Source organism: Pygocentrus nattereri, chromosome 22 (assembly GCF_015220715.1).
Source record: "Pygocentrus nattereri isolate fPygNat1 chromosome 22, fPygNat1.pri, whole genome shotgun sequence".
In the NCBI taxonomy this organism is placed as follows: domain Eukaryota; kingdom Metazoa; phylum Chordata; class Actinopteri; order Characiformes; family Serrasalmidae; genus Pygocentrus; species Pygocentrus nattereri.
Window position 1 is genome coordinate 5,847,190 of NC_051232.1, and position 12,500 is coordinate 5,859,689.

At 44.8% G+C, this 12,500-nt stretch overlaps 1 protein-coding gene across 1 annotated transcript in view; it reads left to right on the plus strand.

Annotated features, from left to right (window-relative positions):
- Positions 1–12,500, plus strand: part of tusc3 (tumor suppressor candidate 3) — a 141,729-nt gene that overhangs the window by 24,816 nt on the left and 104,413 nt on the right. The window lies entirely within an intron of this gene.

Consider the following 12,500-nt stretch of genomic DNA (forward strand, 5'->3'; position numbering starts at 1 on the left):
CCCCTATTGGGGGATGAAGGCATGCTGGATTGTTTCCTTTAACCTTTAACCTGTGTATGTGTGTGTGTGAAATCACTCAAGTTTGATCTGTGGTGACTTTGCCAAAGAGAATTTTTTCCTCATCTGTTAGTTCTCTCTCTCTCTCTCTCTCTCTCTCTCTCTCTCTCTCTCTCGCTCTCTCTCTCTGAACATCTGCAAATGAAAACCTTGGTGTCACTGGCCATTGTGGCCTGATATCCGATATTTTCTGTATACGTTCAGTCCTGTGCATTTCCAGAGACACCGCACATTAAGTTCAAGTTATAAATTTTTTGGGAGATTTTCCTGAGGAGGTTAGATATGAGAGAGTCTACTTTTATAAGTAAGGAGAAAGGAAAATAAGCAGAAAAAACAGAAGCATCCAAAACTGGACTCCTGACAACCACCTGGAAGACCTGGTAGACACCAAAACTGCCCCCCCATCACATTAACAGCTCTTAAAGCCTTCATCTTTGAGGGAGAGGGGAAAATCAAGCTGCTTCAAGATCTGAAAACATCCACAGGTGTTTCTGTCCATCCTTCCACTGTGAGAAGACCGCTCAGCGCTGTGGGTCTGAAAGGATGTGTAGCTGATCAAGAAGAACCTCACTGAGAAAAGGAGACGGACACATCAAACAAAGAAGCTGAACGATCGACTGACCACCCCAGAGTCCAGACCTCAACATCACTGAATGGGTTTGATTACTTCAGAAAATCATCAACCAGCTTCTGAGACTGAACTCTGCAGGCATGTCTGCAGGTTCTTTGAGGAGCTGAAAGTGAGTGTCCTGAAAAGAATGGAACCTGGAATGAATGGAGAGAGAAAACACACTGAGCACTTGGCTGTCTTTTGCACAGTACTGTACACGGATTGTATTTTCGTTTGTATTTGGTGACTGTGAAGGCTTCTCAAATCTGTGTTTATACAGACATGAAATTTTGGTTGGACATCTTGGGACATAGTGGTACCCCAAACTGAGCATCTTGAGCAGCACAGGAGGCCTCATGGTTTGGCCACGTGAGGCCTAGCTGTGCAGGACTGGAGCCGAATAATCTTTCTTGAAAAGCCGTTGATTAATGCAAGGATGGCAGGGTTTCAGTTTTTGCCATGCTGTTCAAGATGCTCAGGAAGAAAAATGGAACAAAAGCGTATTTTAGCACTTCCTGCACATGGCAAGTGTGAACGGCCTCATTGATGTAATGTAGGAGGTGTTGCACATGGTGCATCGTGCAGGGTGGTTACAGCTTGAGGCAAGCAAAGAAGAAATTTCATAGATAACTCGATCAGTTGTGCTGTTGAGTGAAGTCAAAATCAGCATTTAACCTGTTTGGTATCCTCCAGGTATTACGGCATTAGCTCATTTCACAAAAATTTTATCTTAGATGTCTTGTAATAATGAGACGTTTATTGGGTAGCGCTTTCCCAACACAGCAAGAAGGGCCTGGGTTCGATACCCCGGCCAGGTAACCCTTGAGTTTGCATGTTCTCCTTGTGTCCGTGTAGGTTTCCTTTCACAGTCAACAGAATTGCAAACTCAAAATCTTCCCTTGTGACATTTTCTCGTAACAACGAGATGTTTTATACAAAATTACGACATAACATCTCATGATAACGACATGCTGAAAGGTTTACTTTTCCATTCTGCTCAGCAGCAGGACGCCACTGTGGAGTTGCATGGAAGCTCTTGCTGGAAACAGTGAAGTGCATGTTTCTCCTCATGTTTTCCTTTCTCAAAACCTCCCTGATTGTGTTACAGAGCCTGAACGAGTGAGATGTGTTTGTGTACTTTCTTTATGGGAGCCACGCAATACAGTTCTGACATTGCGGGTTGTTCTTCTACCTCCATGAGGTGAAAAGCTCTTCAGAGAAGTGCATCTTTCACTTCAAGACGGAAAAAGTATCAAAAACATTTTACTTACTTTTGCCTGCTGAAGTAAAAGGAGCAGCTTGACTTGATTCAGACTTCAAGAAGGCTGCTGCTTGGAGTGGAATGATTTCCATGCGGTATTGAAAAAGTAAATGCACTTCCCCACCAGAGGGAAGTGTAGAGCAGGCACATCAAACTAGATTCCTTTCAGGGCACAGCTCTGTGGAGATTAGCGGTTTCCTTAGTCTAAAGTTCTGAATTAAGGTCGATTAGGCCTAGCTGATGAGCTGAAACAGGTGAGGGTTGGAGTCTGGCATGGTGTAGAGGCTGAGTCTTTCATTTTGGTCAGAGTTTTATATCCGTTTAGGCCAATGACAATGAAGGCCCAATCCCATTTCACCCCTCGCCCCTACCATTAGGCCTCTGTTTTGCGTATTCACATCTAGGGGTAGGGTGAAGTGTTAGGGCTACATCGCCCTCCAAACAGGGGGTTTTCAGTCCTGTGTGTTATGAGAAAAAAAGTAAAGTAACTGTTCCAAGGGGTTAGGGTGACACTCGAAAAACAATGGGGTAGGGGTAAAAAGAAGAAATAGGATTGGGCCGTATTCCTTGTTGGGTCTTATGACGATGATTGGCATTTGTCGGTTTGTCGGTTTTGTCTAGAATTAAGTTTTTTTGGGTGTAGTTTGGTGCTGTGAATGAGTGTCGCTCAGAGAAATGGAGCAGCACTCTATTTTTTATGTAGTTTTGCCTTTATGTTAATATTTTTTAATAATGTCTTGCAAATTCAACTAGAAGGGGTAGTTCATAAACAAACTAAGTTTGCTTGACAAAGCCATTACTGTGGACTTCCAGGCTGTTGCTATGTTATCCCAGGTGGTTTATAGGGCATTGTTAAGCCATTGCCATTACCAGGGCATTGACAAGGTGGGCCTAGGCCATTGCTACGTTATCCCGTGTGGTTGCTAGGTCGTTACTATTGAGATATCTTCTGACCTGAGGATGGTCAGCTCCCTCCATTGTTCGTCCTATCTTCTGATCTGAGGTGGTCAACTCCCTGCATTGTTGGTTTGGCCCTTTTGATTGCTGACCATAAGGTCACACAATAACCCTCCAGGGTGGCAACCATCAAGGAGTGTTGATGTTCGCCATCCTTGCAGGGAGTCGGCACCTCTGTCCTTTTGATAGGGTAATCATCATCCCCCTGCTTAACCCCCTCTTCTTTATCACCCTCATCCCCCTCGCTTACCCCCCCTAAAACTCCTCTTCCTCACCTTTATCCTCCTCCCACAACTTCCAATGTATATAAGGTTCTCCTAAAATATCCCTAATCAGACTGGCTGTGATAGACTGGCTGCGATCGACTAAGCTGTGCCCACATTTCCTGTGTGTCAATAAAATCAAGTCTACGCTGAAGGTCTCCTGACTTCTGAATCCTGAAAGCTGAATTTCTAACACTATCCCAGGTGATTGCTAAGGCATTGTTAGGCCAATGTTGTGGTGTCCCACATGGTTGTTAGGCTGTTGCTATTCTATCCCAGGTGATTACTATGACATTGTTGGGCCGTTGCTATGGTATCCCAGGTAGTTGTTAGGCCATTGCTATTCTATCCCAGGTGGTTACTAAGGCAGTGTTGCTATGGGGTCCCAGGTGGTTGCTAAGCTCTTGCTGGGCTGTTACCATAGTATCCATACCAAATGGTATTAAACCAACTTAAATATAAAATTTGAGCGAAATGCCCATGACTATGAAAAAGCTGTTTATTATTCATTACTCACATACTAAAAAACATACTAGTCTGTTTTGATATGTTTTTACTATGTCTAAATTGCATGACTGTATTAGCTGAAGGTCTCTGATTGGACCAGGGACAAAAAGGTTCAGTCTTTACTTCTGAACTATATTTGAGAGATACACCAGTCAGGCATAACATCATGACCACCTCCCTTGTTTCTACGCTTGTTGTCCATCTTATCAGCTCCACTTACTGTATAGCTGCACTCTGTAGTTCTACAGTTACAGACTGTAGTCCATCTGTTTCTCTGATACTCTGTTACCCTGTTCTTCAGTGGTCAGGAACCCCATGGACCCTCACAGAGTAGTGACTATTTGGGTGGTGGATCATTCTCAGCACTGCAGTAACACTGACATGGTGGTGGTGTGTTAGTGTGTGTTGTGCTGGTCTGAGTGTCCACTCACTGTCCACTCTATTAGACACTCCTACCTCATCAGTCCACCTTGTAGATGTAAAGTCAGAGATGACAGCTCATCTGCTGCTGCACAGTTTGTGTTGGTCGCCTTCTAGTCCTTCATCAGTGGACTGGATGGACTCCAGTCTGTAATTGTAGAACTATAAAGTGCACCTCTATGGTAGCTGCTGCTGTTATGTTAATGTCCTTTTATCCTTGTTTACAGATAATGGTGTCAGAAGTGAGGGTTTGAGCGATGCTAATTGGTTTAATTGATTGATCTAAGCATCCATTGCTCATCAGCTACATTTAGCCTCCAGTGCAGAACTAAGGGAACAAACTTCAGGCACCAAACACGTCTTGGCTGACTGATTGATTATATATGGAGTCAGTTTTGTTTATTTATTTGTGTTTGTAATCATTACTTTAAGGCTTTGTATCTACATACCGGAGTCCTAACTCTGCTGAATATTCATGAGGCCCGGTTTGAATGTTTCCACCCATAAATTGCATAAATCAAAGCCGCGGTGCCGGCTACACGTAGGGGTGCTGCCCGAATATGTGTCTGAATTTGCATTATAGAGAGAGTAATTATAGACAGATAGATTGAAGGAGGGATAAAGTAGGTTGAAAATGCGCACAGTAAGGGATGTAAATCAACGGAGAGATTAATGGGGGAGAGAGAGAGAGATTGAAGTGAGGGACTAATTATGCCATTGTGCTTTGCCATTGCTAGCAAAGCAGCAAAGTGGTGAGAGAGAGCAGGAGAGAGACAGATGGTGAGAGAGAGAGATGGACAGACAGAATATTGCACTACACTGTTGCAATCCTGTATTGTCATTGCCATTCCTAGCTGTAGTTTTCTAATAATAACACTCAGGCAGATGGGATGGGTGTCATAATGGCTGTGTTCTGGTATGAATCTCCAAGACAGTCGCTCTGCTGCAAATTCAGAGAATATTCGCCTGAGCCAACTCTCATGAAAAGTTACACAGGGTTAAAGAATAAGTGTTGGGGCAGTTTTAACAGTTGTTGGTGATGTGCACTATGTTGTCAGACGCTTTCGCTCGTCTGCCTTCGCACGCATATGAACTTGAGCGACATCGCGTTCTTAATCCATAGGGTTTTATGTGATGTCGGCCCACCCCGGCAGCTATAACAGCTTCAACTCTTCTGGGAAGCCTTTCCACGAGGTTTAGGAACGTGTTTCTGGGAATTCCTGACCGTTCTTCCAGAAGCACATTTGTGAGGTCAGACATTGATGTTTGACGAGAAGGCCTGGCTCACAGTCTCCGCTCTAATTCATCCCAAAGGTGTTCTATGGGGTTGAGGTCAGGACTCTGTGCAGGCCAGTCAAGTTCTTCCACACCAAACTGGCTCATCCGTGTCTTTATGGACCTGGTTTGTGCACTGGTGCGCAGTCATGTTGGAGCAGGAAGGGGCCGTCCCCAAACTGTTCCCACAAAGTTGGGAGCATGAAATTGTCCAGAATCTCTCGGTGCTGAAGCTTTAAGAGTTCCTTTCACTGGAACTAAGGGGTTGAGCCCGACCACTGCATTCCACACTTTGCATTGCGCTTGGTGATGTAAGGCTTGGATGCAGCTGCTCGGCCATGGAATCCCATTCCATGAAGCTCTCTACGCTGTTCTTGAGCTGATCTGAAGGCCACATGAAGTTTGGAGGTCTGTAGTGATTGACTCTGCAGAAAGTTGGTGACCTCTCTGCACTATGCCCCTCAGCATCCGTTGACCCCGCTCTGTCATTTTACGTGGCCGACCACTTCCTGGCTGACTTGCTGTCATTCCCAATCACTTCCACTTTGTTATAATCCCACTGACAGTTGACTGTGGAATATTTAGTAGTGAGGAAATTTAACGACTGGACTTGCTGCACAGGTGGCGTCCGATCACGGTACCACGCTGGAGTTCACTGAGCTCCTGAGAGCGACCCATTCTTTCACTAATGTCTGTAGAAGCAGTCTGCAGGCCTAGGGGCTCGGCTTTATACACCCGTGCCCATGGAAGTGACTGGAACACCTGAATTCAATGATTTGGATGGGTGAGTGAAAACTTCTGGAAATACAGTGTAACAGCAAAAAGGGCATCAGTAGACCTAGGCTTTAGATCATAACTGCCAATCAGGGCTAAAATTTAGTTTTGGGAGGATTTATTCAGCTAATCAGTATCACCTAAAGCTGAGTTTTAGATCGCAAGGGATTCTTGTATCACTGTAAAAGGGTTTTAGGAGAAACACATTGGCTAAGCAGCACTGCTGGGATTGAGTTTCAGATAAGAATGGCTAACTGGACTCAATAGAATTGGGTTTTATTAATGGGTTTTAGGGAAAAATCGTGGCTGATCAGTTTTGCTAGTTAGGGTTTAGATTGTAATGGCTAGTCTGGACTGGTAGAACTGGGTTTTAAGGGTATTTATTTGGCTAATCAGTATCACTCACTCTGGGTTTTAGATCTTAGAAGCTACTCGTATCACTGTTAATGGGTTTTAGGGGAAAATAGTGGCTAATCAGATTTGCTAGTTAGGGTATAGATGGTAAAGGCCAATCAGGACTGCTAAAACTGGGTTTAAGGAGGATTTATTTGGCTGCTCAGTATAACCCAACACTTGGGTTTAGATTATAAGGGCTACTTTCATCCCTATAAATGGGTTTTAGAAGATAGAAAGCAGTTGCTAGGTAGGATTTAGTTGGTAACGGCCAGTCAGGATTTCTAGAACTGTTTTTAAGGGTATTTCTTTGGCTGATCAGTACGTTAGAGTTGGGTTTAAGGAGAATATAACAGCTAATCAGTGTTGGTAGACTATTGATTATGATTGCTAATCACTAAAGCTGGAACATAATGACTAATTGATATCAGTGGAGTTGGGTTTTCGTTATTGGCTGGGCAAGTCATGGTTTTTCATCTGGTTTTCCAGGAAGATAGAGAGAGGGTGAGAGGAAGAGGAGCAAGATGAAGACCCTGACATCGCTAGACCGTCACAATATGGCCATTATTGAAGATTATGCACTTCCTGAGCTTTTTAACCCACTAATTAGCTTGAAAATGCCACGTTGCATATTGCTCGTTTTCCTGCTCGCGTAACTGAGTTTGTTTGTTTGTTTGTTTATTTATTTATTTATCTGTTTGTCCGTTGCTGTTTTCATTTGTATTCTGGCCTCGCTGCACTTTGCCAAGTCAGAACTCCATTAAAATCTCTCTCTAAATTACTTACAAGTCCTACTGCACATCAGCGCAGACATGTGCAGCGCATGATGGCCGAGACGGGCATTCCTGATCCGACGTTAATGAACACGGTTTAACGATCGCTTCTGACAAATCTTCCCCTTCAACACAAACGGCAGCGGCAGCCGAGCGCAGGCTGGCGTCGTTCCTCGTATTAGAGAATCAGCGCACCGTTCAGGACCACGAGCGTGTTTAAAAATAAATAAATGCCATTATTCACACTCTAAACGGAGAAAGGCGCAGAGCGAGGCCTCCTGTAGGTGGGATCTGGGCTCCCGCTTTCCAGCCGCCGCTGTGGAGTTCCCACTGTTCTGCCCTAATTATCGCACGACTTCAAAGCGTTTAGAGCGCATTTAATTATTTATTTATGCAGTTTTTTTTTTTTTCCCAGGGCTATTAATTACCTAGATGGCAAAAAAGGGGGACTTTTTTCTTTTTTTTTTGTTTGTTTGTTTGTTTTTCACCCATCTCTGAGTGCTGAGTGGATTCGCAGTCCAGGAAAAAAAATAAATGACCACAGAAATAAACAAACACTTTGGTGTACATGAATGTTTTTGGTGGGATTATGCTTTTTTTTAGATGTTTCTCGTGTGGAACGGGTCACTGAAGTCTAGACCATCTCTGCTCTTTAGGAAAGAAAGGTGGGACCCTTTATACCCCCTCTAGCAAAGTTTATCAGGGTGGATGTGTGTGTGGACAAAAGTATCGGGACACCCGCAGGAGCTTTTATGAATCCCATTCTAAATCCATAGGCATTAATATGGACGCTCCTGGGAAGTTTCCTGCAAGATTCGGAGAGTGTCTGTGGGAATTTGTGCCTGTTCATCCAGAAGAGCATTTGTGAGGTCGGACACCGATGTTGGACAAGAGGGTCTGACTCGCAGCCTCCATTCTAGTCTAGTTCATCCCAAAGGTGTTGGATGGGGTTGAGGTCAGGGCTCTTTGAGGGTCAATCAAGTTCTTCCGCACCAAACTCACCCAGACGTGACTTTATGGACATTGCTTTGTGCATTGGGGCTCAGTCATGCTGGAACAGAAAAGGGTCTTCCCCAAGTTGTACCCACAAAGTTGGAAGCATATAATTGTCCAAAATGTCTTGGTCTGCTGAAGCATTAAGATTTCCCTTCAGTGGAGCTAGGGGTTCTAGCTCAAGCCCTGAAAAACAACCCTATAGCATTATCTAGGGCTGGGTGATAAAATGATAATGACAATTATAGCGATATAACTTTTCCCCGATAGAGTGATAAGACATGTTCGATAAATTTTCAATGTAATACACCATTATCACACTTAAACGTTATAGCAACAGCCCTGGTGGCGTAGTGTAGTGGTTAACACCTCTGCCTTCTGTGCTGTAGACTGGGGTTCAGTCCCCCATCTGGGTAAGCACCCTACACTATACCAATAAGAGTCCTTGGGCAAGACTCCTAACACAACCTTCGCCTACTTGTGTGAAATGATCAAATTGTAAGTCGCTCTGGATAAGAGCGTCAGCCAAATGCTGTAAATGTAAATGTTTTCTGCTGCAAGAAAAGCAACACTACACCACTATCACCAGGAGAGGGTGCACTTCCGAGTTTTTCGATGGTTAGAGGGTGGGCCATGAGTAAGATGAGTCTTTTGCAACGGCTGTAATGTGGAGTTATACATTCCCTGTTCGAGTGGAGCGACCGGAGATCTGTTCTCTGTGACCGAGTGTGAGTGACGAGATCAGTGTTACAATACTGGCTTAGAGTGGACTCTGGAGTGGTCCCTCAAACACTACGGTAGTATAAAGAAACCCAGTTGTCTGCTTGCTGGTGTTTGAATACTGTGACTATGAATGTGGTAGGAGTGATGGCAGTAAGATGGTTTGATCCGAACAGAACCAGCTGATGTTTTCTGTTTTCTAATAAGTTGAGAAACTAAACCGTTTAGCGCTGTTGTTTGCCACTTGTCTTGCATTTGTAATGGGATAGCCAAGCACTCGTCACCAGACGGATGAAAATAGTCTTTGATTCTTAAATTATGAATATTACAAAAACAGCAGCCGTGCATTTCCAGCTGATAAAAACAGCTCACCAGACACTTTCTCCCACTGTCCCATACAAATTTGTGAAATGTTCCGCTGTTCCGCGGATAGTTTAACCACCCAGGAGCAAAAATCCTTGAAACTTGAAAGAAATGAGAAGAAATAAATGAGTTGACATTTATCGTTTTTTATATATATATATATATATATATATATATATATATATATATATATATATATATATATATATATATATATATATATATATATGCATACACTGCTCCAAAAAATAAAGGGAACACTCAAATAACACATCCTAGATCTGAATGAATGAAATATTCTCATTGAATACTTTGTTCTGTACAAAGTTGAATGTGAAAACACACGATCTGATGCTGATGAAGCTGATCCAACTTTGATGTAATGTCCTTAAAACAAGTCAAAATGAGGCTCAGTATTGTGTGTGGCCTCCACGTGCCTGTATGACCTCCCTACAACGGCTGGACATGCTCCTGATGAGGTGGCGGATGGTCTCCTGAGGGATCTCCTCCCAGACCTGGACTAAAGCATCCGCCAACTCCTGGACAGTCTGTGGTGCAACGTGGCGTTGGTGGATGGAGCGAGACATGATGTCCCAGATGTGCTCAATCGGATTCAGGTCTGGGGAACGGGCGGGCCGGTCCATAGCTTCAATGCCTTCATCTTGCAGGAACTGCTGACACACTCCAGCCACATGAGGTCTAGCATTGTCCTGCATTAGGAGGAACCCAGGGCCAACCGCACCAGCATATGGTCTCACAAGGGGTCTGAGGATCTCGTCTCGGTACCTAATGGCAGTCAGGCTACCTCTGGCGAGCACATGGAGGTCTGTGCGGCCCTCCAAAGAAATGCCACCCCACACCATTACTGACCCACTGCCAAACCGGTCATGCTGAAGGATGTTGCAGGCAGCAGATCGCTCTCCACGGCATCTCCAGACTCTGTCACGTCTGTCATGTGCTCAGTGTGAACCTGCTTTCATCTGTGAAGATCACAGGGCGCCAGTGGTGAATTTGCCAATCCTGGTGTTCTCTGGCAAATGCCAAGCGTCCTGCACGGTGTTGGGCTGTGAGCACAACCCCCATCTGTGGACGTCGGGCCCTCATACCATCCTCATGGAGCCGTTTTCTAACCGTTTGTGCAGACACATGCACATTTGTGGCCTGCTGGAGGTCATTTTGCAGGGCTCTGGCGGTGCTCCTCCTGTTCCTCCTTGCACACAGGCGGAGGTAGCGGTCCTGCTGCTGGGTTGTTGCCCTCCTACGGCCTCCTCCACGTCTCCTGGTGTACTGGCCTGTCTCCTGGTAGCACCTCCAGCCTCTGGACACTACGCTGACAGACACAGCAAACCTTCTTGCCACAGCTCACATTGATGTGCATCCTGGATGAGCTGCACTACCTGAGCCACTTGTGTGGGTTGTAGAGTCCGTCTCCTGCTACCACGAGTGTGAAAGCACCACCAACATTCAAAAGTGACCAGAACATCAGCCAGAAAGCAGAAAGGTACTGAGAAGTGGTCTGTGGTCCCCACCTGCAGAACCACTCCTTTATTGAGTGTGTCTTGCTAATTGCCAATAATTTCCACCTGTTGTCTGTTCCATTTGCACAACAGCTGTGAAATTGATCGTCAGTGTTGCTTCCTAAGTGGACAGTTTGATTTCACAGAAATTGTTTGTTTTGTCTTTATTTTTTTGAGCAGTGTATATATATATATATATGTGTGTGTGTGTGTGTGTGTGTGTGTGTGTGTGTGTGTGTGTATATACACATATGAACATGAGAGAGAGAGGATAAAAGTCAAAAGGAAGAGAGTTCATTTCAGAGCTGAATGAAGGAGGTGGAGGTTTTGTTTTTTGTTGCTGGCGGAGTGGTGCCCCTTGTCTCCTGCGCTCTGTTGCTGCGGCGACCGCATCATTAGCAGTACTGTGATTGACAGCTCTGCTGATGGCTCTGTGATTACGATGGTCTGAGCGAAATGCTTTTTTTTTTTCCCTCCTTTTTTCTTTTTTTGCCCCCCCCCCCCCCCAAAGGAGAATGACAAGCTTGTACAGGAGACAGAATGACTAATGACATCCAGCAAGCAGAGGAACTTGAGGAGAAACAGAAACGGTGTGCGCTGCGTTTGTGTGTGTGTGTGTGTGTGTGTGTGTGTATGACACCCCGGCGGCCCGGCATGTGAGTCTGTGTTTGTTTTGATGCTTTGGGGTCGTGTAAGGTCATGTCCCCCCGTCCCCTCATCCCCCCACCCTGTGTTTCTGTTAACCTGTTCCGAGGCTGTGAGAGGACGTCCTGCTGCCCTGTAACATATGCTGAAGCAAACCTCGGAGCCATCTGGTTCCAACAGGCAATTAGCAGGGTTTTTAAACGGGTCTTTGAATGTGAATCAACATACAGCGCATCCCACCCAGCTGCGTATGGGGCTGCATAGCCAATGACCCTGCTGACCCCTGTCCAGCAAGGAACACACTTACACTGGGCACACGAGTGTCAGAACTGGACATTGGAGTGGGGAAGGATATGGGGATAACGTTCTAGAACTGTGTGGGAATAGCATTATAAATAATTGTGAATGGTGGACAACGTGGAACAGGGACAACGTTCTAAAGGACTGGGAAGTGGAAAAACATCTAAAATAGTATGTATGGGGGAGAACACTAACAGTGTGGATGAGGGAGAGCTTTATAGAACAGTGAATTGGGGATAATACTCTAGAACACTGAATGAGGGAGAACATTCTATTACCGTATCAAGGAGGAATGACCTTCCATAGTTGAGAATGGAATTAGAACGTTTTAGGACCGTGTGAGTGGGGAGACCATTCTGGAACAGTGTGGATGAGGAAGAGTATTCTAGAACAGTGTATGGTAGATAATGCTGTAGAACACCAAATGAGGGAGAACATTCTAGAACAGTGTTAATGAAGGAGAACCTTCTATGGTTGTGAACAGAATTAAGACAGTTTTGAGCTGTGTGAGTGGAGAGAACATTCTAGAACAGTGTGAATAGGAGAGAACATTCTATACTTGTGCATGGAATTAGAACACTAGAATCGTGCGAGTGGGGAGAAAGGTGATTGGTGAGGGCATTCTAGAATAGTATGAATGGGGAGAGCATTCTAGAACAGTGTGAATGGAAA